General features: G+C 51.0%; 1 protein-coding gene across 3 annotated transcripts in view; it reads left to right on the top strand.

Annotated features, from left to right (window-relative positions):
- The window catches only part of SYT2 (synaptotagmin 2), a 204,455-nt gene that overhangs the window by 98,560 nt on the left and 79,341 nt on the right, over positions 1 to 26,554 (top strand). For 2 of the 3 annotated variants that reach the window (XM_059717033.1, XM_059717031.1), the window contains exon 2: positions 2,986 to 3,017. The gene's annotated coding sequence lies outside the window, so the exon portion shown is untranslated. Of the gene's footprint in view, positions 1 to 2,985; positions 3,018 to 22,975; positions 23,039 to 26,554 lie in introns of those variants that run through there. The other variant, XM_059717032.1, reaches the window with a different exon arrangement.

Below are 26,554 nucleotides of genomic sequence, written 5' to 3'. Positions count from 1 at the left end.
CAGTCATGTGAACTTTCCCATGAAATCTCAGGTATCCCATAATTTTATCTGTGTGCTAGAACATTCAGCTGTTCCTGCTTGCTTTCTATGTTTCTTGCATCAGTAAATACATGTCTTAGATACTAGCAATTACCCAGCTAATTTACTTCATACAAACTTGCCTCCCATTTCTTGGCCTTTATCCAGGTAACCTTGCTCCTTACTTACCTTTCAGCTTTTGTCTCCTTCCCCATTAAATCTAATTTAAAGCCCTCCTCACTATGCTGAGAGATGAAAGGATGAATTGAAGGGCATATTAGGAAGATTCTTCCTGGCTGCTCAGGTATTGAGAGGTGCCCAAGCAGGGCAGTTGTGCTGCATCCTGGGCCCTCTAACCACAACTGGACATAGAGCTGCAGAATGAGATGCAGATTGCTTAGGCCAGGGTACTGTGTGAGAAACACACTGTTACAGAGAAGGCCAAGACATGATTTGAGATACAAGTAGCAAAGGCCATAAAAGCAATAAAAAGAGATTCTACAAGTATGTCAGAAGGGGAAAATTAGCGAAACCACAGGAGTCAAACAGGCTAGAGTAGTAGAAGAAGAAGTTAGGGATTACTTAGAGAAGCAAGATGCTTTCAAGACATCAGGGCTGGATGGAATGCATCCTAGGGTACTGAAGGAATTGGCTGAGGTAATTTCAGAGCCATTGGCTATCCTATTTGAGAAGTTGTGGAGGTTGGGTGAGGTCCCAGGTGACTGAAAAAGGGCAAATATAGTGCCCATCTGTATGAAAGAGAAAGAAGAGGATCTGGGGAATTACAGACCCATCAGTCTGACCTCAATACCTGGAAAGATCATGAAGCAGGTCCTCAACAAATTTATCGTGAAGCACCTAGAGAAGTACAAGTTGATTAGGAACATTCAGCATGGACTCATCAAGAGCAAGTCATGCCTGACCATACTGATTTCCTTTTATGCTAAGGTGGCAGGCTCTGTGGATGAGGGGAGAGCAGTGGATGCGATATACCTTAACTTAAGCAAGGCACTGTCTCCTACAAGTCTCATTAACAAGTTAAAGAAACATAGCAAGCTAGATGAAAGTACTGTACAGTAAGGTGGGTATGTAACTGGTTGGGTCATTGTGTTCAACGAGTAGTCATCAGTGGTTCAATGTCTAGTTGGAAGGCAGCATCAAGTGGGGTTCCCCGGGGGGGTCTGTCCTTGGTCCAGTAATGATTAACATCTTCATTAATGATTTGGATGATGGGATTGACTACATCTTTACAAATTTGAAGATGACACCAAGTTGAGTGGAATTGCAGACACTGTGGTGGGTAGAGCTAGGATTCAGTGTGACCTGAATAAACCGGAAAAAATGGTCTGCAATCAATCAGAAGACATTAATTAAGGACAAATGCAAAGTCCTGCACATATGACAAAGAACTGCATGAACAAATACAAACTGGGGAGTGACTAGCTAGGCTGAAGTACTGCAGTAAAGGACCTGGGGGTTCAGTAGACCATAAGCTGAATATGAGCCAACAATGAGCTCTAGCTGCAAAAAAAGTCAACAGCATACTGGGTCTTAATAGAAGTGTCACTTGCAAATCAAGGGAAGTGAGTCCTCTGCTCTGTCCAGCACTGGTAAGGCCTCACCTGGAGTAGTGTGTCCAGTTTGGGGCCCTACACTTCAAGAAGGATATGGAGAGTTTGGAAGGGGCTTGGGAAGCAAGACACATGGGGAAAGGCTGAAAGAACTAGGGTTATTTAGTCTGAAGAAAAGACAGATGGAGGGAATTTGACAACAGTTTTCAAACACCTGAAGTCTGATTACAGAGAAGCTGAAAATGGGCTTTTCTCTCTGGCCATAGGAGACGGGACTAAGAGCCATGGCCTCAAGCTGCCCAAGAGGAAATTTAGGTTGGAGATTAGGAGGGCACTATCTGAATATGAGGGTGGGCAAGCATTGGAACAGGCAGCTCTGCTTTCCCAAAATCCTGTGATCTCTAACTTGTGGGTCTCTGGTCCCTGAGATTCCCCATCCTCCCTTGGTCCCATCCTAGTAGTCTCAGTCCAGTGGGCTGTGCTGGGTTGCTCTCTGCTGCGCTGCTGCAAAGGTGCTGGTTTAGTGTCCCTGAAGGGGAGCCTAGGTGGGGAGGCAGCAGTATCCCTGGAGCCCATCCATTCTGCAAATGCTCTGCTTTCCCACCTAAACTGGTGGCTCTGGAGCAGCTAATTCCCAGGCTACTCCAGCAGGTGATGTTTCTACCAGTCACTCCATGTGTTTCCTCTTCTCCATCATACTGCTTTCCCAGAACCACCCTTGGCATCCCCCTGCTCCCTTCCTTGCCGAGACCCAGCCACTCATTGCAGACTCATGCTCAGTCTTAAGGGTGGCAGGCAAAGGCTTAGCTGTGAAGCAGGTGTGTTTGACAGACTGATGAAATGGTGCTCACTAGGCGCAACACTGGGGCCAGGTAGAGGGTCCTGAAATGCTCCTTCAAGCCAGGGCAACAGGACAGTGTGGGCACAGCATGCCCCTTGTTGTTTTATAGGTAGGAGAAGGTTACTCTGTAGTGAGTAAGTGCAGTTTTCATGTTCTTGGCAAGTTTGTCACCCTGGCTCCATTGGGGAACTGTCCTTTGTGCTGGTGACCACTTTTTCCACAAACAGCTCCTGAGACAAGCATTTGTGAACATTAGTGAGGGTCCCTGCTCTGGCTTTGCAGGCTCATAGGTCCAGAATCACTTCTCTCCATTGAAGAGGACCAGTGGAGCAAAATCCTGGGTATTTTCATAGTATGAGCTGTATATGTACACTCTGTGCATTGGACACCAGCCCACTCAAATGTGCCCTTACCACTGTCCATGCTGTGCTCAGTCAGGCTGATGGTGCACTGGGTGCTGCTATAATTGTGCTACTTGATCTGCTTTAACCTGGTGAGCTGGGAGCTAGAGCAGAAAGAATTCTAACTTTGTCTTTAAATTGTTTTCATTTATAGCTTAAGATCTGGAACGGCGCTGGAAACTCCTGGTGAGTCCATTCACCCCTTCTGTCTTAGTCTAAGTGTTGGCCCTGCCATTGCTTTGACCTCCTTGCAAGAGGGTGGAGTGGTGTGGGAGGAATGCTACTGTCTCCTTGCTGCTTTACCAAGACAAGCAAGCCCAGCCCCCGCCTGCCCGGATCTCATTATGGCACTGAGGCCTCATTAAAGCGCCATTCATAATTGAAAGCATAGTTCCTAAAACCTCCAGGCAGCACCCTTGCTATTTTTTAAAATCTCCTGAATTTAATTAAAAATACATTTGGCTTCCTTTGAAGCTCTACAGGGCTCAAGTGTGATAATGAAGGTCTCTAAGTGATGAAGCATCAGGGCACAGCGTGCAAATTTCTTGATCCTTGAACCAGGGATTGCGCAGACCTGCGAGGAAATACATGGCAGTATGGTGCCAAAACATTCGATGTTAACAGCAGCCTATTCATTAGATCCCAGAACATAATGCATCTGGGACCTGGTTCTGCCACTGAGCTGCCACATGACTAGGAGTAAGTCTCAACTTCTCCTTGAGCTCCTATGCACATACATGGAGCCTGCTCCAATGCACTGGAAATCCAGCACATCAGAGCAGATTCTATTACGCAAGTCTGCTGGTGCACAAAAATTGATGCGCTTTGGCAGCCTTCCACATCATGTGTATCAGCATCGTCATGAATCTCTGCGCTGAAAAAATCACGGTGGGGCACTTCAAAATAAAGCACATTCAATGAACTGTAGTTCAAAGAGCCCTGTCACAGGGACATGCGGTGATGCTGATACACATGATGCATGGGCACTTTTAATTAGCATGGCTTGCTAATTAAAGCACTCAGAGCCATATCCTACAGCACATATAAAAATGCCCCTTGTGCCTTCGCTTCCCCTCCTCTCTCTCCATCGTAGTTGTAAGCTGCCCAGGAGACACGGCGTTATTGTACAACAGCAAGCACAATGCACCCTGTTCTTGCTTGCGGCTGGTAGGTGCTATGTTCTCTACACAAACAATATTTAATTGGACAGGTTTTGTCCCTTTTTCTCGTGCTAGTGTGTCAGCCTAGAGCAAAGTGTGATACCCTGGAGTGGATTTGCTGGTCAGAGCTGTTTGACTTAAAATACTGGTGAATTTATTTTAGGCTCTGGTTTGCCAACCTTTGCTTACCCTTTGAGATTCCAACTGCATCACTTAATGCTGTTTGGCCACTTAAATCACCTGGTATTATTTCTGTTCCCTGATTGGGAATGCTCAAGCATAATGGAAATCTGTGAGGTTTCTGGCACTGGGGTTCATGGGAAATTCATTTCAAACATGCTCTGTACCGGTAGTTAAGCTTAAAGTCTTTTTTCCAAGTGACATTCATCCCTGTGTAGAGGGACCACTTAAGACCATAGGGGTAGGTTGTGGTGATGATGATAGAGTTGGTGGCTGAAATTCCTATTGGGACAAAATAAGTGGAAAATTCTCCTAAGCAAACAAGTCCAGAGCCAGTGTAGATGGAGGCATGAGTGACTGGTGTTTCCTGAGTTGGGGGGGCACTTGCTCCCCCCAGCGGCCAGTCAGTGATTGCGGGGGGGGAGGGGGGGGGGTGGTGTCACTGGCACAATGAGCTGTGAGAGGGCCGTGGGGATTGCTTCTCCTGGCGCTCTGAGGAGGGGCACCTATACTTTTGCCTGCCCCCCCACCATGGCCTAAGCGGGGAGCGCTGCTGTCAGGGGGTGCACATGCATCCACTACACGTCACCACTGGATGGAGGCTGTGGTCAGGGCCAGGGAGCCCCATGGTCAGTGCAGCGCAGCCATGCAGTGACCAGGGGAAGCTCTATTGTCATGGAATAAAATGGATGGTAGCTTTGATCCTCATGATGGTGAGCTAGAATCACCTGGTCATTAACAGAAGGCCTCTTGTGTAAATCAGGAAACTGCCAGCCAGTTTCCTGTTTAATTAGACTGAGCTTCCATTCTGATACACACATCTCAGTGCAGTCCCCAAGGTCTGTGGCAGATTGCTTTCCCAGCCCTCAGCTGGCTGAACTAGAGAGCCAGGTTAGAGACATCATATCCTTTTGGTTAATGATAGTTATTTTTAGACCTAGAAGCCTCAACCGAAGTGGCCTTTGTTAGGCCCAGGTCAGGAGGCCAGCAGGTCTGGGGACCAGTCCTGGCTCTGATTCACCTTTCTTTCATGCTCTATTCTCTAGTCAAACTAGATAGTTATGTGGCCTCTTCGTGCTTTGGATTCAGGCTGTGCCTGCCTCCACAAGGGATGGAGGCATACTTCTTCCTTAATCAAGTGCTTTGAGATCCTTACACACAAAGTGCCAGGGGAGGGGAAAGTGTAGGGTTGCTACTGTTGCAGGTGGGATAGGAAAAGAGAACTGGAGAAGGCTGAGGGGTCACCATCCCTGAGCTGTTTTAGCACAGTCATTAATGTGGGCAGCCCCGCAATGCCCTGGGAGGTAGGGAAGTGCCATTGATCTGCTTTAGAGACTGGGAGCTGAGGCCAAGACAGACTGAGAGTTAGACCTGTTGGTCCTAGGAGTGGCTTGATCAAGCACACAGGAAGATGCTGGTTTAGCAGCACATACACCCCATGACAGTCCCCTGCTATTACTACACTCCTAAGTCTCTTGCCTCTCCTACAGCCTCTCTAATGAGAAGAGGAGGTGGAACACGCTAAGCACATGATTCCTTTGGTTTATTCTCCAGGGCTTTGCATGTCTGTCCTTAAAAGGCCCAAGACTTCCTGTGGGAGACCGCCAGCAGGCCTTGCTTGAAATTCAGCTGCCTTTCCCCCTTACTCAGCCTCACAGCCTCCTCATCACATACCTCCTAGTGGCAGCTTCTTGGATCACTCTGACCCATTCCTCCTGCCCTTTGGTGTTGGCACGCTTCGGAGGAATCTGGCCCCGCTTGTCATGAGTGTTGCAGGCTACTTGTGCTTTGGGTTCTTCCAACTTTGGCAGGACCAGTGTTGTGGGCTAGATTTCCCTTGTACTTACCCCTGTTGGGAAGCACAGGAGTTATTCCTGCTGTACACAGGGTTGGGTGGGCACAGCCATAGGCCTCTTAGAATCAGTGGGGTAATGACACATGGTTATTGTGTTGGTGGTAAGCTACAGTGCAGATCACCAGGCTCGGAGAACTCTCTCCCTACAGATACAGGTAGAATCTAGTGCAAGCAAAGCCGGTGCAAGTAGAACAGGTGGCAATGGGTAGAAGTACCTCTACCACTGCTATGCCTCAGCTCTCCTCTGTGGAGCCTTTTGTTAAGCCATCAGCAACGTGTGTTGGTGGCACTCCACTGGGCCACTGCCATGGGAGAGAGACTAATTAGGCTCAGAGCCACAAAGGAGCATAACTTCTTTTGGTTGTGGTAAGAGTTAGAAGCTTAAATAGCATTGAAGATCTGAGCCTTTGGTGACAAACAGTGAAGTGTGGCTATCAGCATTGTAAAAGGAAGGACTCTATCCTCAGAGACTCCTGCAGAGTGAAATCCAGCTGAAAGGATACATGGGGTCTTGGAAAATTCATCATCCACTGAGATCTGTTGAGGCATTGGTACATGCACACTATGACCGTATGTCCCTACTTGATGATGCAGAGACCCAGCAACCATTCATTTCTGGAGCTGCCTGGGAGACTGCAATAATTAAGCGGCACCAGGAGACATGGCTTCATGCCCACTGAGATGAGTCTCATGGCTATCTTACCTCTCCTTTGGCTTCAAGCACAATTTAGAGCTGTGGGAAACAGAGCCAAATGAAGATGCATCAGGCCAGAACTTGCCTTCAGTGTTGGTGGAACTGAGTCACAAATGCTTGGCCCCATGTGGGAAAGCATTGGGGGTCTCTTGGGCGTGCAATCCAGCTGGTTTCAATCTGACACCTGGACAAATTGGGATCTTTATTTGCATACACAAGTAAGCAAGCACAAAGATTGTGTGAACTCAGGTCAGAAAGCCATGCTAGAATGACCGTGCCGTGGTTGCTCTGGGCAGGCACCAAGACTTACCTTAAAGGGAAGTGGGCCCAGGATGAAGAGCGCTCCGCTGAGGAAACAGACGTGCAGATGCTGGAAAAGAGAACATGCTTCTGGGGCATGTGACAGCAAAATATTACTTCTTGGGAGCAATTAGTTAAGTTAATTAGCTCATCCATTTAAGAAATAGCTAAACCAGTGAGGCCTGAAGACTATCTCTGGAAAGGCACTCAATTACTTGCAACAATGTCACTCTAATTTCCTGGTAAACTCCATCCCAGCACTGCAGGGGGATGGGACAGGATATTCATTTCACATGTTCTGCCGCTTGATGCTAGGAGAGACAAGCTGTAACAGGAATGCTGTTGGCCACGAAGTCCCTGTGCTGTATCCCTAATCATGGGACTGGCTGCTCCCCAGAGCAGTGATGCTCCGTGGAGTTTGGTGTAAGGGCCCTTTTCCACGCCCCAGCCTGGGAGAAACATTTTGCAAGAAGACAGGCAGCCAAATCTGCTCTTGGGCATACCAGAAAATCTTGCCTTGCTCCCAGAGACCTCAAAGGTCTCTGCATAGAGAGACCTGTGCATAGAGTGAGAGAGCCCTTGCTCCAGACAGCTCACAAGGTATAGAGACAAGGCTGAATTATCCCCCACCCCCCACTCAAACAGACAAGGAGGTGAAGCAAAGCAGCGTCAAGTGACTTGGTCAAGGTTGTTTAAGGAACGGAACTGAGAACCCCCACCAGCAGCTTGCCCCTAGGACCATTGTTCCCCTCAGATTTCTGCTGGCATGTGGTACAGAGCTGCTTATTAGGCGAAGAGCCCACTGCTTTTCCATAGACTGGAACAGGAGCCGAGTGCTAACTGACGGGCATCCTCTAGTGCAGCGTGGCCACTAGGTAGAGCACTGGCCTGGGTGCAGAGAGGCCAGGTTCTACTCCCACCTCTGCTGGAGATGCCCTGTATGATCTTGTGTATTTTTCTGCGCTCAGCCTCCCCCTGTCTCCATGGAGATAATTGAACCTCCCCCTTTGTTAAGTGCTGGGAGATCTATAAATCATGGCTGTGTTGTGATTTTTCCATTGTGAAGGATCCCAGGTCCTTTTACAGACACTACATGATGTTGCTAACTAACCACAACAGCCAGCTGTGAGTTGGAGCTGAACAACAGGAGATGTATTTATGCCTTTGCTTTCATTTTCCAAATGCCCATCTTGGGCACAGGGGTGATAAGGGCAGGGAAGCCCTGGCACAGGAAGCCTAGGAGAGTTGTGGAACCCCTTCTGTTGGAGGTTTTTGAGAACAGATCAAACAAACATCAGTCAGGGATGGTCTAAGCCTGTCTCAGTGCAGGGATGGGACTAGAGCAATGGTCATCAACCAGTGGATCTCAATCCACTGGTAAATCTCAGAGCCTTTTGCGGTAGATCTCAGAGCCTCTTGGAGTCGATCTGAGGCTGGGGTGGGGGGCTGAGTGCCCGTGTGCATGCGCACGCATGCCCCAGCCCAGCAGGTCAGTCCGTGGGGAGGGGGCAGGGGCTAGATCAAGGCCCTCGTGGTGAGGGACAGTGCCGCAGAGGCAGGAACAGTGGTAAGTTGAGTAGGGCCCCAGCTGGGTGGGACTTACCTGCTGGGGAGGCACGCCCCCAAATAATTTTTTCTTCCTCTGCCTCAATCTGCACCCCCCGCTTCCCTCCCCATAGACTTACCTGCTGGGGGAGTGGGGGGGCAGCGGCGCATGTTAGATCTTGTGTTGCTTTTAAACACCAAAGGTGATCTACTTTAAAAGGCTGGAGACCACTGGACTAGAGGATCTCTACAGTTCTGTGACTTTGTGAATGTGTATGTGGGAACCCTACAGAATTAAGAGCAATGCCCCATCACTCATCTTCCTGCTCTCAGGTGCAGCTGGAGTCCTGTGTAAGGCTTACCATTGTGTTTTGAGGACATGTAAAGAAAAGGTTTAAAAAACTGAAGAGAGAGGTTTTCCCTGAGCTCCCCAGGCACTCCTGCTTGTTAAGGAACTTCTGCAGCCCTTACTCAAAGAAGCAGGGATGTTAGATCTTGAATTCAAACTTCTGTTTTTCCAAGTGTTGCTTGGGCACTTGAGTTAAATAAGTGTGTTTACAAGAATGTGAACAATGGCAATAAAAATTAATTCCCCTCTCAGTTAAACGTGTCATCCGCCTGCGGTTCTGAGCCATGGTTCTAATCCCGAAGTTCCTAGACACTACAATAATCATCATCATCCTCTGTACTGGATGTCCAGTCACCCATAGAGTCTTTCAGGGAAAACAGAGCTGAAGAGATCGAGGCTTCTAATGAATCAAGCAGGGAACGCAGAAGTTTTTTACACTTGCTTCATAAAGGTTCTAGAAGGGCCACAAGTCTGCACTGTTTTCCACTGGAGGTTACCGTAAAGGTGCTCTGGTAGCTAGGACTGGCTCCCAGAGGAGCTGCCCTAGAATGGCAACTTGTGACATGGTATACTGGGAAGCATCTAGGTAAATGCAGAAGAGTAATGAGCTAGGTAGAGGCTATGTGTAACTCAGATCCCTGTCACGGCTAATGGTCAGAGCTCACTTCCGGGAGATGGCTGCTAAACAGACCAGCTAGGCCTTTATCTCAAACACTAGCAGCACACTGTAGATGCAGAACTCCCAGATTCAAAGCCCACAAGCAGCATAGTACATGTTCCCCCCCAGAAGTGGCAGCATTCCAGGAGTGGCTGAAGGTGAATCATTCTCTGTAGCTTTGAAAGTCACAGATACCGGTTTGTAAAGCACCATGGGATTGTACTGGATGAGTGGTGAGTGAAACATGAAATCCTTGTTGTAGCAGGGTTTCGCTCCCTTTAGCATGCTAAGAAATTCTGGAACAGTGTGGAAATGGATTCATTACACCTACAATGATTTTTAGGGACTGGGATTTTATTTGGGCTGCTTTAAATCCCTGCTTTGTGTGATGTCCCCCAGGGCAGAGAAAAGATAGTACCTAGTTATTGTAATAAATACAGATCAGATACTTTATTGAAGCTGGGAGATGCAGGCTGATTCTGGGAGCTCACTAATGCCGTGCTCCCTGTCTATGCTGCTGGTGTCACCACTGGAGGTCACCCCAACTCCTGGTCTGGACGTAGATGTAGGCAACCTGTACTACAGAGTGCACGTTCCTACACATCCTTCAGGGAGAAATTCATCCTGTGAGTGTCTACATGACAATAATTAGAGCTATTAATGTATCCAGTCCTCGTAGGGGCTGGGAGGCCTCCTTCATTAATGTCTGCCAAGCAATTTGATATTCTTGGGTGAAACATGCGAAAGGTGAAAGGCTAATTACTAGAGGCCCAAAAGCTGGTGCAGCTGTCCCAGAGATCCCATCCGGGCGCATTTTCAACATCTGCTTCTGTTGTAAAGAGCAGAACTGACATGGGAAGGATTTTTTCGAAAAAAGCTGTTATATAATGTCATGGCAACATCCTATCACCTTATGTCATAGCACTGTCATTGCAGGGTTTGGATATGCCCCGGCAAAGACTAGCATCCAGTGTGCCTGCATCGCAACATTGAAATCCAGGCACTGCATGAAAAAGGTGATGGTCAATGAACTGGCCCAGAGACTAGAGCAGGGATTGGCAACCTATGGCCCATGAGCTGGACCTGGCCTGTGGAGCTATCTGATCCATCCTGCAGACATGAGGCTGCAGCAGCATTTGCGGGGCTTTGGCAGCAGCTGTTTTTCCCATGCTGGCATTGGGAAAAGCAGCAGCAAGGTCCTGCACCGATCTGCCTCTGACTCGACCTGAGTCAACCAGCCTGTGGCCTTAAAACATTGTTGATGCTGGATGAAAGCAGGGTCAGCCATAAAGGGAGAATGCAGGAAAGCTAGAAGCATTAACATGCCTACTTCTATAACATACCATTATATAACCTTAAGACTAAGTCACAAAAAGCAGTGAGCAGAAGGGCCTGCCCACCTTTTGCTTCAACTCTTCTTCAGGGACTCAAGCAGATGGAATAGGATTGCACTTAGACATCTAAGTCCACTTAGGTGCTTAATAGATGGCATTGGACCTGTCCGTGAGACTGCCACTTTAAAGTTTCTGAGCCTTCAAGGGCGGCTCACTGTATTCTGTGCTGGTGAAGCTGCGAGAGAGCAGCTGGATCAACAAGGTCTGTGTAGGGGAGGCTGGTCTTGCCGCATGTGGTTAACAAACAGATATTTGGGACCCAGCTGTGCCTGAGCAGTTGCTTGAGATTGCTGAATGCTCTGTGAATAGCAAATGCCACTGCTCCTGCCTCACTCCATTCCCAGCCAGCAGGGTTGCGAACTCACAGTAGCATGCAACAGCACTGGCACAGTGTCCACATGTGGGCAGAGAAGAGCAAGCATTTGATGCACTGCAATAGTAGGAGGAGAAAGCTAGAGGGGTGTTCCAAGTGAGCTCTCTCCTGCTCTCCAGGTAGAGCTATCCTGACAAAGGAGGGCGGCCCATGATACCAATCCCGCACCTTAGGATCTTGCCCAAAACCAAGACTCATCTCTGGGAGAAGGTTGGAGGCAAAAGCACTCAGAGTGTGATTGTATTGTCTCTGCTGTGTGTCCTGCCTCTGCCAGGCTCCTGCTGGCTGGCTTCCATTCCATGGGCTCACATGCCGTGCTGTATGCTGAGGGCCCCGTGAGGCGAAGATTATGCATTACAATTAGATTATGTTAAGAGCACTTAAAACTTGAATGATCACACTTTAAGATGCATTAACAAGTGCTAAGGCATCTTAAAATTATAGCACTTCAGGTGAGGCTTATCTTTGAGCTGTGCTACCTAGTTTACGTTAACTTCTTGGTGTTCATCTGAGAGAAAACCACCAATTTACAGTCCTCTGGTATCCCAGGAGGTACTGCCAGGTGGACTAGCTATCATTCAGCACTCTACAGCCCTGGACTGACAGCTGGCAACAGCTTGGCATCAAGTGGGTGGGGAGGGTGTGAGTGGGAGAGAGGGAAAAGGGGTGAAGTGGGTTGGGAAGCCAAGGGGAGGGGGGCATGGGGAAGGGGTGAGGTGAGCAGGATTGGAAGGGAAAGATGGAGGAGGAAGCGGGGAGTGGGTGGTTAGGGATATGCTGAGCTGCTGCTCCCTCTGACCCCCAAATTGCCCCTCTGACCCTCAAATCACCCCCTCCCATCCCAAATTGCTCCCTTGCCACTCCATTTGCCCTCTCAGCCCCCCACCCCCATCAGCTCCTCCACACCCAGATCATAGCCCTGCTGTCCTGATCAGCCCAAGAGTGGCAGAGGGACCAGTGGAAGATTCCCCCTCCCTGCCTGCTACCAGAGTCTCTACAGACCACACTGCCCCTGCACATCCTGGTCCAGCCCCAACCAGATCCTGCAACTCAAGGGAAAGCTGGCAGGAAGGATGGGGGGTAGCGGGGAGGAGTAAGGAGCTGCCAGGCAGCTGTGGGATCTGGTAAGGGCTGGGTCTAGATACACAGAGATGGCACAGGCTGCAGGGAGCCTAGGAGCAGGCAGGGAGGGGGAACTTCTCCCTCCCCTTCTGCTGCTGCTACTGGCACTGCTCTCAGGCTGTTTGGGGTAGAAGGGCAGTTATTGGGGGTGGAGGGGCTGATCACAGGGTGGAGGGGGGACCCAGGGGCTGATGGAGACAGTGGGGTGTTGTGGAGGGGCAATCCAAGAGACATGATGGGGGGCAGCATCCCCCGCCTCCTCTGTGGCCTATACTGTGGCTAGAGAGAAAACAAGCAGGGCAGAAATGGAGCAAACTTGCAGCCCCTAGCCATGCTCATGTTCGCCAGCACTCTAGCAGCAGGTCTGAGCAGTGCACATGAGAGAGGGTTTTGGCCCCAAACAAGTAGCACCAGTTAACCTATACCCAGATGAACATTCCTTGGAATTAGCACCTGCTAACCCTAATGTGTAATCTCACCCTAAGTTTGCCTGGGGTCCTCAGATGCTGCCTGGCTGCACTTTTCTCTTTGGTTTGCCATTCCAATGGATCAGACAGGGAAGGAAGAAAGAAAGAGGTGATGTTACCCTTGAGCCACCCACTTGTGGCACTGTCCAAAAAGTGCCACGCTCAGGAAGTGCAGTTTCACAGTAGGAAATTCCATGTCCTTTCAGTCAGTCAGCAGTGGAACCACATGAGGCATCACTCAGACACACTCATTTGTGCACACTCATTGTACTCACATGCACACACATGCATGTAGGCAAAACCTCCCAAGTATGACTGCATCTTCACACATGCTTACACAGTGCTCATGTATTTAGTCATCAGTACATGCATATGTCTGTGTGCATACACACTTGTGCACTCACATGGCTTGTCTGTTACAGCAGACCATGGAAATGCAACAGCACACCAAGGAAAGAGGACTTGGCACTGGCAAATGGAAGAGCTTAGTGATGGTTATCCCACCTCCAGCAGTCCTTCGCTGGTAGAGTGATATAGACCTCCATATAGCTGGGTGCCAAAAATGAAATAAGACATCAAATGAGATTATTGGAATGCCAAACAAATGAATGGGGCTGACTCTTAATTGGAACACACTGGAACATGACCTAAAGCTGGGAGGAAGTGCTGAAGTCCTTCTGAGGTTGAGCCCAGGGGTCATGGCAGGACAAAGGTGTATAGAGAAGGAAACCAGAAGTAACACTTAGGACAAGCTGTGAGAGCTGATAGAGAGACCAGCAAAGGTCTGGCCAGCAAGAAGCATTGGTGAGTCCTGGGCCAGCACTGACCTAAGAAGCAATGTCATAAGGGAGGCGTAGGAGCAAAGGGCATGAGTGCAAGGTTGTAATGGGGCTGGGCTGAATGTGACTATGTATGGAGGATGGGCTGTATGTGAGTGTGCTGAGGGCTGGAGACTGAGGACTTGGATGATTTGATTACTGAGCTCCCAACCAGGATTTGCCTTCACTCTTTCCCCTTCTCATAGAACAAGTAGCTCATGTTCACAGCTGAGCCTGTTTAGCTCCTCCCTGCACCCCATAGGTCTGGTGTCCTGGGCCTGTCATTTGGGACAGGGCAGCATCCCAAGGCTTGTCTGGACTGTGCTATGGCAAGCTCTATCCCAAGAGTGTTTACAGGCTTTAGCCCAGTGCCAGACCTATGAAACCATCTTCCTTCCGAGGGCTGAGTGGCAAAAATGGAGTTCAGGACCTGCCCAGGGACCCTGTGCCCTGGCTGGGTTTATTGTACCTCAAGCTGTAGGAAAGATCACCTAGAGCAGGTGTTTCCCATTCCACTGTGGGATAAGTAGCCAGGTAGCTTGAAGAGGCCAGGCAGCAAAGGGGCAAGACCCACACAGCAGTGTACTACCTAGATCCTCACAGCAAACAGAAGGCCCTCCAACAAGCACCTGGTCTGCTCTGGGGAGACAGTGATGCTGACAGAATTGCTGCGGAGGTGTTCCTGTGCCTCTCCTCCTTCAGGAGTGGAAGGGCTCCAGCTTGCTGTGAGGAACTGAGTAGTGCACAGATGCGCTGGCCTTTACCCCTTGCTGCCCCCCCCGGGTATGCTGCTGTGCAAACTTCTTGCCCCTGGTGGAAGAGAAGGCTTTGTCAATTTTCTGCTTCTGCTTAGTGTCCTGTATGTCAGATGTGAACCCAGGAGTCCTTGAGTGGGAAACCCTGTGCACAGGTACATGACCCATTTGCTTCCCTCAACAGGTGTGCATATAGGTTGTGCATGCGTGAGCAAGCATGCACTCAAAGGATTAAGTAAAAGCCTAGCTTTCAAATCCCAACCCAGCTACAGCTTGGCTGAATTTCCCACAAATCCAAATCTCACAGCCTCTGGTTTTCCTGTATGGTCTTAGCACTCTGTGCTCTGAGTTGGAATGAGTGAAGTCCCCTGGTGTCATGTACCTGGTCCCATCCCAAACATGGCTTAATGAGGACAGCTGAGCTGAGAAGGGTGGGAGCAAGTTTTAGGAGAGCTGTAAAGAATTAAGTGCAGCCTAAAATACCTACAGCACAACAGGCATTGCCAGAGCAGATCAAAACCCATGACCATTCAGTCCAGTAGCCAGAAGCCTCAGAGGAAGGGGCAAGCAGCTCTTAGAAGGGCCATCAGGCAATGGCTTGCTCTGGGGAAAATACTTTCCCAAGCTGCTGCATGGGTGGGTGCATCCCTGTCCAGGAGAAGTCTCTGAGACAAGGGAAAGCAGGCATCCCCTGGCAGGACAGCAGCTTTTCCTCCAGCCATCCCTGAGACAGAAGGCAGCCTTGGGAAGCTGTCAGGGCAGCCCTGCCAGAATTGGAGCCAAAACTGATGAGGCTTCACTACTGATTTCCTGCTCAGTGGGGAAAGTAAAATCTATTTCTGGTATTTTCTAATTAGGAAATATCCCCCTTCCACCACTCGGCTCAGCAGAGCAGGTGCTGCCTTGCGTGCCTAACGCCCACATCTTTTGCTGTGCGATGAGTCAGGAGGCTGCCCCTGTAAAGGACCATGTCTTACTGCTCAGTGAGTGTCCCCCCTCCCCCCATCTTCCAGCCTTCCTCACCTCCTCTCTGCGTTGGCATTCATCACCACCTGCCTCAGAAAATCAATTACCATGCAGCAGCTGGTTTCCAATACACACAGTGGTGTGCATTGCATATTAGAGCTCAGAGGAGTGAGAAGTGCCAGTGATCAGAGCTGGGTGGCAGGGGGGAGATGTCCTACTCCTGGCTGTGGGAGGGGACTATGATCCGCTACTTAAAATCAGGGCTTTGGAGTCCCAATGCTGCAGTTCTGTATGCATCTCTGGGAAGGGAAGCGTAGCCTAATTATTAGAGCACAGTGAGTTAAAGTCTATGGGTTGTGTCTGGCACAGATAAGCCTTTGGGTGGATCCAGGCTCCCCCCAGGTGGAAGTCAGGCATTTGGCATAAAATGGATTTCCACAGAGTTTAGGTCCATTTGAGATCCCTAAACACAACAGGAAATTTGAACAGATCCTGCCTAGATCCACATGGATCTAAGGACTGTATGACCTTCAGCAAGAAGGAAGCCTGTGGTTAGAACAGCAGTAGGATAGTTTCTGTCCTAGAATCCAGCACCCTGACTCTGTGAGGGAAGCATCCTTCTCACTGCCCACCCTCCCACTGGCTTTCTTTCTTCCACCTGACACCCCTTATCTTCCTTGTCTGTCTGTCCAGTAGGCCAGATTCACAAGGAAGGCTGGAGAGCACGTAGGCAATGCCTACCCCATGTTCTGGTGGTTACAGCAGTTCACAGAAAAGTAGGAGATGCAGGTTCAAGCCTTCCCCTGGGTAATAGCCTTGGAACTAAGGTGGGGTGACCCAGGCAGCTGCCCTGGGCCCTGACTTGAGGGGGAGGGAGGGTGGAAAATAACAGCCAGCACTGGGCCATGCTGGTGGTACTGGCAGCTAGAAGTTGTTGTTACCCTGGATGTGCACCTGCCCCTGCTAAGTAAGAGAGGTCTAGACCCCAGGTGTCCTACCCCCTAACTACTGACCTGAAAGGCAGAAAGGAGGGTCTCTCTCCTTCAGCAGCAAATATGCTATTCATGGGGTTCCTGCAACTAAAGCTTTGGTGCTTACCTGATGTTACATGCATCTCAAGCTATGCTATTCCCCACAATGCCTACAGGCCTGGTGTGCAGCTTGTTGAGCATACTCAATAGGAAAGTGCAAGCTATGCCCAAGTGCCCAAAATTGCTGTTACATAGTGATGTAAGTGAAATAGGTTTTAGCTCTCAAGAGTTTAAGCCAGAAAGAGAAAAGATGATGCCACATGGGGGGGGGCTGAATGCAATTATGAAGTGTTAATTGGCACGGGAGACCTGGACAATGCCCCTATTGTAGGCAGTGCAGCAGCCAGCCAGAGCTGCGTTTCCTGATCTAACTCATGTCAAGAAGCCTTCCGCCACAGAGTCCTGAGTACCATAGTGACATATTGATTCACTGCTGACTCCGCTACCAACTCTTGAGAGGGGTTTCCCATCTTAGGAAAGATTCAGCTGTAGCCAGCTTATCTTGAGAGACGTGACAGGATCACATCACAAGGTGGCAGGCACTCACCAGGAAGCCAGGGTGGGGAAAGCACCGATTCCCACTCACATCTCTGCAGTAGCAGCCAAAGGAAGAGTCACTGGTTTTCTTCATCAGTGGTCCCTTCTCATCAGGTTTTTCCCAGTGCGAAGGATCCTCTTCAAAACTAAGATCCAGTTAGAAGAACTAAAAGTGCTTCAAAGGCATAAACCTCTAGGGCACCAGAAAGTGTGTATCTTTTCTGCTTCTGTCAGGGGTTACATTAGCTCTGCAAGGCATGTAGCAGAGACATACAAGTGACATAATTTACCACGACGAATTCCAAAGAGATACAGGAAACTGGCCCTTCCCCAGCAGACCATCTCAGAGACCCCAAAACCACACTGATCCTGTCCTTCTCTCTCAGGTCCCAGAGGCACAGGTAGGGAGAAAACTCAGAATGAAATGCACACCTGCACTGGACATGCATTCAGAATGTGCTCAGTCAGAAAGTCCCTTGGAGGCAGACAGGAAAGACTCCAAAAAGCTAGGCTCTTTGGGCTCAGGGCATGTCTATTCTCTCCCACAGCACCACAGCCTCAATGAAGCATCACTTTAACTCCTGCAGTTAGGGGTTGACCTATGTGCTAGAGACAAGGCGTTTAATCCCTTGGAGTATGCCCCTGTCTCCTGTATTGGTAGATTTTCTCATCCATTTAAGACCTAGTTTGGTGTGTGGGGCACTCAGAGCTCTTCCATAGCAGCAGAACCCTCCTTTCTGCCCCCAGGGTCCCTTCGCCCCTGCCAGCCAGCAGCTAGCAGAAGACAGTGGGGATGCTCCTGTGCCTTCTGAAGGCTGTAGTGGCCCCATCAGCTGAGGGTGCTTTTCCAGGGTGCCCTTTGCACCCTGCATTGGAGCCACACGGAGCTTCCAGAAGCTTGCGGATGTGCTTGTGATTTGGCAGTGGCAGTTGTTGTGGGTTGCCAGACCTTCTGGCAGCAGAGGCAAGTCTGCATAGATGAGACCCAAGTGACTAACCTCTTGGCTTCCTACTCCTAAATTCTTGGCCTTACCAGTGTATTGTATCAGTTAGTTCCATGGGTTAATTTTGTATGGTGCAGAAAGGACAGTTTTCCCTTCATTGTTACTGCATACGTAGGAAAGCCCAAATTCCTTGCTCAGCTTACCCCCTGCACCCTCTTCTCTCCCCTTATATTTGCTGGAAGGGTAAAGAATGATGTGCACTCTTCTCCTTAACATGCCAGACAAGGCAGCCATGCCATGCATCATACTCCTGCAGTGATGCATTCATTACTGATCTTTGGTGGGTCACTTCAGCAGATCCTTGAATGTAATCAGGTGGGCATTTAAGTAGGTAGTAAATAACTAGGAAACATGCAAGCTATAGCATGGCTGGGCTAACATGGTGGTAGAAACCCTTTTCATGGTTGCACATCAGGGTGTGGGATGGACCATCACAGGCAGGGCTGAGCCCAAAACCTGTGGATCTAAAATATGCCTACTTTCACAGTCAGAGTAAAGCACCAAGCCCACTAGCCTAGGGGCAGAGGCAGGCATGATGACTGCTCAGCATGGTCCAGCCACACAAGCTGCTAGGGCTGTGTGAAGCTTCGGACAGAGCTTCTGATCCGGGGAAGCTTCAGACGCTTTGGGGTCCAAAGCAGCACATCCGGATCGAAGTGCTGCCCCGTTCGGCTTCCCGAAGTGATTCGGAGCCACCTCGGAGATCCAGCCATAGGGTATAATGGGGAAACAATAAAATATCTATAACTTTGTTGTTTTTTGTCTGATTTGGATGAAATTTTCAGGATTGGTAGACTCTGCAGAGAGGATGGTGCTTGCCAAGTTTCACAAAGATAGGTGCAGGGGTTTGGGGGGAACAGCACCCCAAATTCATGAAAGCAAAACTCATGTCATAACACAGGGGGGTCAAGACTGCAGGGCTGGTAGCTCTTGCTGAGGCCACAAAGCCTGCCAAGTTTCAAGAAGATCGGTGCAGGGGTTTGTGGGGAACTGCCCCTCAAGCTGCAGACAAGCAAAACTGGTGCCATGGGTGCTTGTGGGACCGACTGTCTGTCTTGGGGCGGGGAGGGGAGACACTGCTGCAGGCCTGGCTGCTCAGCTGCTGTGTTCCCAGTTACCGATCAATCACTCATGATTCACTCGGGGACCAGGGACTTGGGGACCAGCTCAATACACAGGACCTAGCTACTACATAACGACTTAACCAGCATCAATTAGCACCTACAAAAGCAGGCTAAGGAGAGGAAAGAATCAATACAGACAATCAACTGCCGCAGGACAGACACAGTCTTGGCACGAGTTTTGTTTGCCAGCAGCTAGGGGTGCAGGGCCTCAAAACCCCCCTGCACCGATCTTCTTCACAGCTGGCAGGCGTCACACCAGGGGCCACCATCCCTACAGCTGTCACCCCGCTGCGCCTTAACACACGCAGTGTCACCCATGGCACCAGTTTTGCTTGTCCACAGCTTGAGGGGCATTTTCCCCCCAAGCCCCTGCACCGATCTTATTGAAACGTGGCAGGCTTCGCGGCCTCAGTAAGAGCTACCACCGCTGCAGTTTTGACCCCCCCCCCCCCCCCCCCCGTGTTATAACACATAAATGTGACATGAGTTTGGCTTTCAAGAATTTGGGGTACAGTTTCCCCAAAACCCCTGCGATCTTCTTGAAACTTGGCAGGTTTCATGCTCTCAACAGAGGCTACCACTCCTGCAGGTTTCATCCAAATTGGACAAAACCCAAATAAGTTATAGATATTTCATTGATTCCCTATTATACCCTATGGCCGGATCTCCGAGGCCGCTCTGAAGCTTCAGCCGGATCGAGGCGGAAACCCGGTCAGAGCTCCGGATCGGATCGCGGCCATCCAAAGCACCCGGATCCGAAGCTGGATTGGATCACTGCCGACTCGCACAGGCCTACAAGCTGCATTATGTCACCAGGCCTAGACAAGGGGCTCAAAATGCTTTGTCTTCACTCACTAAACAGAGTTGCAAGGTGCTGTGCAGGGCAGCCAGCTGCCCCGATGGAGTTTGCCTCCAGTTGAGTTTGTGATATGGAGGTGCTCTGTGTGAGTCAAGTGTCCCAGGTCAACCCCATTCAAGCCTATGTTTGGTTTTCATCAGCAGCACCTTTGGGACAGCCTGCAAAGCTGCTCAAGATCCAAAGTGCCATGTGCTCTTGTAAAGGGCCGTTCAGCTGGTAAAGCAAGAGGGCACAGGCCCTCAGGTGCAGAAGGCACTGGTACAGAAGCCAGGTAGGCTACCAGTTGGAGCTCCTCAATCCTATGCCCTCCTCTACCACAGACAGACCGTAATAATATTTCACAAGTGGTTGGGAGGCATTATTGATCCATCTGTCTTGTTTGTATAGCACCTGGTACAACACGGCTCCATAATGATTGGCCTCTAGGCATTGCTGCAGTATAAATCAAAAGTAGGTCACTGTCATTCTCCCCAGTTCACAGATGGGGAAAGACGAGAAACAGTTTAGTGAGTCTAACTTGCTGAATCCAAAAGTGACCTCAAAATGACCTATGACATAGACTCCTATAATTTGCTTGCCATTGGTTTTCTAGCCCCTGGCTCTGCAGACCATGATGAAAGCCTGATGAAGGAATCCCCTCCTGTGCCTGTACTGGAGAGAAGATGCAGCCTGGGTAGAATCAGCTAGTTGACATATGATCAAATCAATGGCAATTTGTGCCTACTTGCACTGCTGCAGCCGTCCATCTCTAGCCAGGCAGCTTTATGGCTTCCCTGTGCTTCCTTATCACATTAGCTGGGTTTTTTTTCCTTATTGCATTATAAATTATTTCCAGAAATCAATTGAAATCTGCTTCCCTTGACATGAAGGAGGACTGGAACAGTCCGTCCCATCTCCTAGTGGGTGGCTGTCACTCCCAGCAATCAGCTTGGCCTGTGATTGCAGTCGTTTCTGCTCCAGGTGTGGGCAGGCGCTGTTAGCAAGCATATAAGAAGCATCCAGTCACTGTGCCCTTGGGCACAAGCCCAAAATGTTCTAGTTCTGTTTTTTGGCTCTCCTGCCTCTCAGTATGCAGGTGGAAGGGGCAAACGGGAGCAAGGACAGCATACTCCTCCCCTCCCACCTCTAACCCATCCCCACCAGCAGCGACTTTTCTCTCCTGCTCACCAAACCTGTCTGAAGAGTGATTTATGCTCTTTGCCTCGTGTCAGATTGCACTCGGCGCCTGGTGTGCTTGACAAAAAATGTGTGGAGGGAATATCAGGAGGCAGTGGCTAGGAGCTGGAGCTAGGATGGAAGTCAGGCATAGTTCTCCGGCCGGGCAGGGAGCGAGCCATGGGAACAGCTTGTGCAGGGACGTGGTGGACTCTGTCAGGTGGAGGCTTCCAGTCCCATCTGGGCCTCACTCCCTGGGAACTGCCCTGGTCCCCAGGCTGAGGGCTGGGGGCAGGAGCCCCGCAGCTCTCCGGACGTCAGACTTGAGAATCAGAACGGTGCCTTCTGCTCTTAATGCCTAGGGAGCCGGGAGCCCCCCCATGCCCCCAAACCTTTTTCCCAGATGCCAGACCCTCTCTGCCCCGTTCAGTGGTGGCACCACCCTCCCAGGCAGCACTGCCACAGGCGCCAGATGAGGAATTCACGAATCTGCCAAGAGCTCCAGGGGGGACGGCTCCTCTGTAAGAGAGAAGAGGGACGGTGTAAAAACGCAGGGCCAGGGGCATTGCAGCAAAACTGCATGGGGGAGTGCGGGCCACCCAGCGCTAGAGACACCCTGGCATCCTGACATCAGCCTGCACACGGGACACTAGCACACTCACAACTAGCATTAGTACACACACACGGGGCCAGGGACATCCTGCACCATACCCAGGCATGCACACACACACATGCATACACACTCAGGGGCTGGTGCCATGCCCCCCCCCCACACACACACACACGGCCAGGGACACCCTGCACCATACTCATGCATGCACACATATGTGCTTACACACTCAGGGGCTGGTGCATATGGTACCATACACACACACACACACAGGGCTAGGGATACCCAGGCATGCACACACATGCTTACACACTCAGAGGCTGGCACACGCACACACACACACATGCACACACAACCAGGGACACCCTGCACCATACCCAGGTATGCACACATATGTGCTTACACACTCAGGGGCTGGTGCATATGGTGCCATGCACACACACACACACACACACACACACACACACACAGGGCTAGGGACACCCTGCATCATACCCAGGCATGCACACACTTAGTGGCTGGTGCATACAGTGCCATACCCACACACACACGCACGTGCATACACGACCAGGGACACCCTGCACCATACCCAGGCGTGCACACACACATGCTTACACACTCAGGGGCTGATGCCATGCCCCCCCCACCACACACACACACACACACACACACACACACACACAGCCAGGGACACCCTGCACCATACCCAGGCATGCACACACTTAGGGGCTGGTGCATACAGTACCCCACACACACACACACACAACTAGGGACACCCTGCACCATACCCAGGCATGCACACACACATGCTTACACACTCAGGGGTTGATGCCATGCCCCCCACCACCACACACACACACACACACAGCCAGGGACACCCTGCACCATACCCAGGCATGCACACACTTAGGGGCTGGTGCATACAGTGCCATACCCACACACACACACACACACACGGCCAGGGACACCCTGCACCATACCCAGGCGTGCACACACACACGTGCTTACACACTCCGGGGCTGGCACACACACGCGCAGCGCTGCCCCCGGGACTCCCGGCCGCGGGCGGAGGAGCTGGCGGCGCTGCCGCCTCCCGGCGCCGCCCCGGGCCGGCCCGCAGGCTCCCCGGGCGGCCGGCGGCCGCGTGCGGCGGGCTGCGGGAGGCATGACACTGGCGGGCCGGGCCGGGCCGGGCCGGGCCGGGGCTGCGGCAGCGGAGCGCGGGCGCGCGGCGGAGCGGCTCCCGGCGCGGTAAGCGGCGGCGGCGGCGGGCGGGAGCGCGGGGAAGCCCGGAGGGGGAGCGGGGGCCGCCCGGCTAAGTGAGGCGCCCAAGGGCGGGCGGGGAGGCGGTGGCAGGGCTGGTGCCGGGGCGCGGGGGGCTCTCACAGGGCCCTTGGCCGCTGCCCCTCGCCGCGTGGACTATGGGTGCCACACACCCATCTCGTGCGGGCAGCCCCTGGTTTGTGCCACTCAGCAGGATCTCTGCCCCGCGCCTTTTAACCTCTCGGCAGCTTCTTAGCAGCAGAACCGGGGCTGGCACCTCGCCGCGAGCCCCCGCGCCCCCCCCCCCCAGCTGTGTGGCCAGGCGCAGTGCCACAAAGCAGTCGTGGTGACATATGCGGTGCAGTGGCTGCAGCGCTGACCTGGAGCGCTGGGGACACGGTTTGGTTTTCCCCCTGCTAATGATGGGGAGGGGAGGATTGTATTATTATCATTCTGTTCACAACAAGTCATTTCATGTCTGTTATTCTGTGATTTCCCTCAGAAGATACCAATGTGCTCTCCCAGAAGCCTGACGTCCGAAACCCCGGCCCAGTTTGCCCCCGGGCAGATTTAGACATGCACCTGAAAAGAGGGTGTGTGCTGCCCCCGCCACTGCTTTGGGAATCCCTCACTGCCAAACTCATCTCATCCTCTGCCACTGCTGTGCGGCCACCTCAGGGGTGGGAAGCAGCAGCTTTACAACCAGGTGCAGGAACATTACCTAGCAGTTCAGGACAGGAAATGAAAAAAAGTCCTTTATCCCATTGAAACTGGGACGGTGTTGTGGGGGGATCCTTTTAACATCAGCGTTGGGTTGCAGAGGCAGTGTGGAGCCTGGGAGGTGAACAGGAGAGTCTCAGAGCTTGTGTGGGAAGTGTTTTTCCATACAGTTGGTGTAAACTTTGCATATTGCTTTGTCCGTCACAAGGGCAGAGGTTCAGGCTTTTAACCAGAGCTGCTCAGGAGATTGTTACAGGACCTGTGTTAGCTGCAAAGTCAGGATTTTTCTCAAGCACATTTCAGTGTCGCCAAAATGATTCAACTTTCCATTTCTAAACCCTATACATTGTTGCAGGTCTGGTGAAGCCCATCAAACTACGTCTTTTCAAACTGAAACAATACATTTCCTTTTCAGTTTGGCACCTGAGTTGCTGGTGGTATCTCAGGGGAGCTGAAATCCAAGCAACTCTTTTCTGTTCTCCGTGGGAGACCAGGCTCCCTAGCTGGACTGAGTCTCACAATGCGTCTCAGTTTCCCCTCTGGTTGAACTGATAAGATGTATCTTGACAGATGTAGTCTTCCCAGGACTCTTGCCCATAGAGGAGAATATAGGTTTATATAGCACAATGCAGTGCTATGAACTGTAGACATGCCCCAGCTAGCTCTGTATGAGCCAGCTCAGTAGAGCCACATGCTGTACTCTCTACTTCTCTGCTGTGTAAATTAGCCAGAGCATTTTGCAGTGCTGATGTATCTGCACTGCTTCAGGTAGCTGAGATCACTATCTCCACACAGCTCTGTATCATGTAGCGCAGAGAGCTGATATAGCTCCTGCGAAGCACTGCAGCAGCCCACGGAGGGCGCATACGTTAATGACGAGCTGACCAGAAACCAAACACTTGGCTTGGGAAACATGAAAGTGTTTCGTCTTCATCTGCAGTTTAAAAACATTTCATGGAAGCATTTCCAAATGCAGGGGGCTTGGGACTTTCCATTCCACACACAGATTAGAGAGTTAACTGACAATGTCCTTTGGGATGGAAAGGGCAATTTTCCACCAGCTCTATGCTCCATCCGGGTACTATGGACTGGGGTCCAAGGAAGGGGCTAGGAGAAGAGTGAGGATACCCTCAGGCCTGCATGGCAAGGAGGAACGTGGCTGTGCTGCTGGGTGAGCAGGGTTCAGACTTGGGTACACAGTCAGGCTGTGGCAGCTTGTCAGCTCAAGTACAGGTGGTCGGTGGGGAACAGACTCAGGCATGTACCATAATGAGGACAAAGAAAGCTAGCAGGACATGTGTACCAGGGGGGTGAGCTCAGGCATGCAGCAAGATGGTACTGAGCATCAGTACGTGAGAGAGTTGAATGTAGATCCTTATGTAAGTCTGTCAAGTGATTTCAAAGCAGATCCTGTGCTGCAGACATGCTGACCTCTGGTTGCAGCAGAGAATTATTTGGAGGATGTGAGCAGAATCTGTGCTTTAGCAGAGTCCTGCAGTCTTTCCCTGGGTGTCTGTAATGTGCTGCCTGTTCAGATCCTGCAGCTTCTTTCCAGGAACAGCCCTTTGCTGCTGTCACTGCTAGGCTGGTGTGCGGCGGGGCATTAGGAGGCAGACAAAAGCCTCTGCTGGGCCAGCGCCCATGTTCCATGGGGGTCACACAGCCCAAGGACCTTCTAAGGTCACAGGGTGAAAGGAGCTTGTTGTAAACACTCCCAGCATGGCATGACTGCTGGTGGTTGAGCAGGGATCAGACCTGGATACATGGGCTGGCTGTGGCAAGTTGTACACATGGTCAGTGGGGAGTTGATTCAGGCATGCATGGGATGAGGACAAAGGCAGCTAGCAGGACATGTGTACCAGGGGGTATGCAGGGAGGGGACAAGAGAGCGCTGGAATCCAAGTCTGCATTGGGATCTTGCAGCTGACTACTGGCTTTGGGATAAATCCAGCTAAATACGTTCCTCCAGCTTGAATACACCCATGTCTGATGTGCTTGAATCTGGATCAGAACCAAATGCTACGGCTTAGTCCATATGGTAGCGCAGGCTTTGCACTGTTTAATGACATGGCTAAGTGTAAGTGCTGTACCTGGATCATCCACAGCTAGAAAGCATGCAGAGCACCTGAAACCGGAGAGGCCCTGCTCAGAGCTGCTGCTTTACCCAGAGCACTGCAGAGATGGAGAGCAAAGAAACTGACTGCAAAGGGAAAGAGCCTCCATGCACATCCATCCAGAGTCAGAAGCACAGGACAGTGCTTCTCCAGGGACTGTCATCCCTTTGCAGTAGTGCAAAACCAGAGGGGCATGGGCACTGGGAGATAGAGCACTTCAGCATGTGCTTCCAGCTGAAGCCTGCTGTCCGCTGCTCACTGGGATCCAGAACATAGTACATTGCTAAATCTGGTCAACAAAACACGGACAGCCCTGTAGCTGCCCTTGGGGGGCAGGTGAGTGGCATGGCTCTGTTGATACATGGAGCAGCTGAGTTGCAGGGAAGGGAATGACTGGTTCCCACATTGCTAACTCAGCCTGTTGTTCAAATCACTAGATGCACTGCCTCTTGAGATCACCTGGCCTCTCCTCCCTCCCAGTCTTCAGCTCCACCCTCAGAGCAAAGCCATATGCTCCAAAGATTTGGGGGTCACTCCTTTTCCCCTCAAATGGTTATTTTCATTTTTGCCAGGCCTCTGGACTTCTGTATTTCAGCTGGGAGCCACAACCTGTGCTCCAACAGCAGAGGAGTTTAGAAGCAGAATATCTTATGGAGATCAAGAGCTTATA

The sequence above is a fragment of the Alligator mississippiensis genome, chromosome 14 (assembly GCF_030867095.1).
Source record: "Alligator mississippiensis isolate rAllMis1 chromosome 14, rAllMis1, whole genome shotgun sequence".
In the NCBI taxonomy this organism is placed as follows: domain Eukaryota; kingdom Metazoa; phylum Chordata; order Crocodylia; family Alligatoridae; genus Alligator; species Alligator mississippiensis.
Note: the sequence above shows the minus strand (reverse complement) of the source record. Positions and strands in the feature narration are given on the sequence as shown.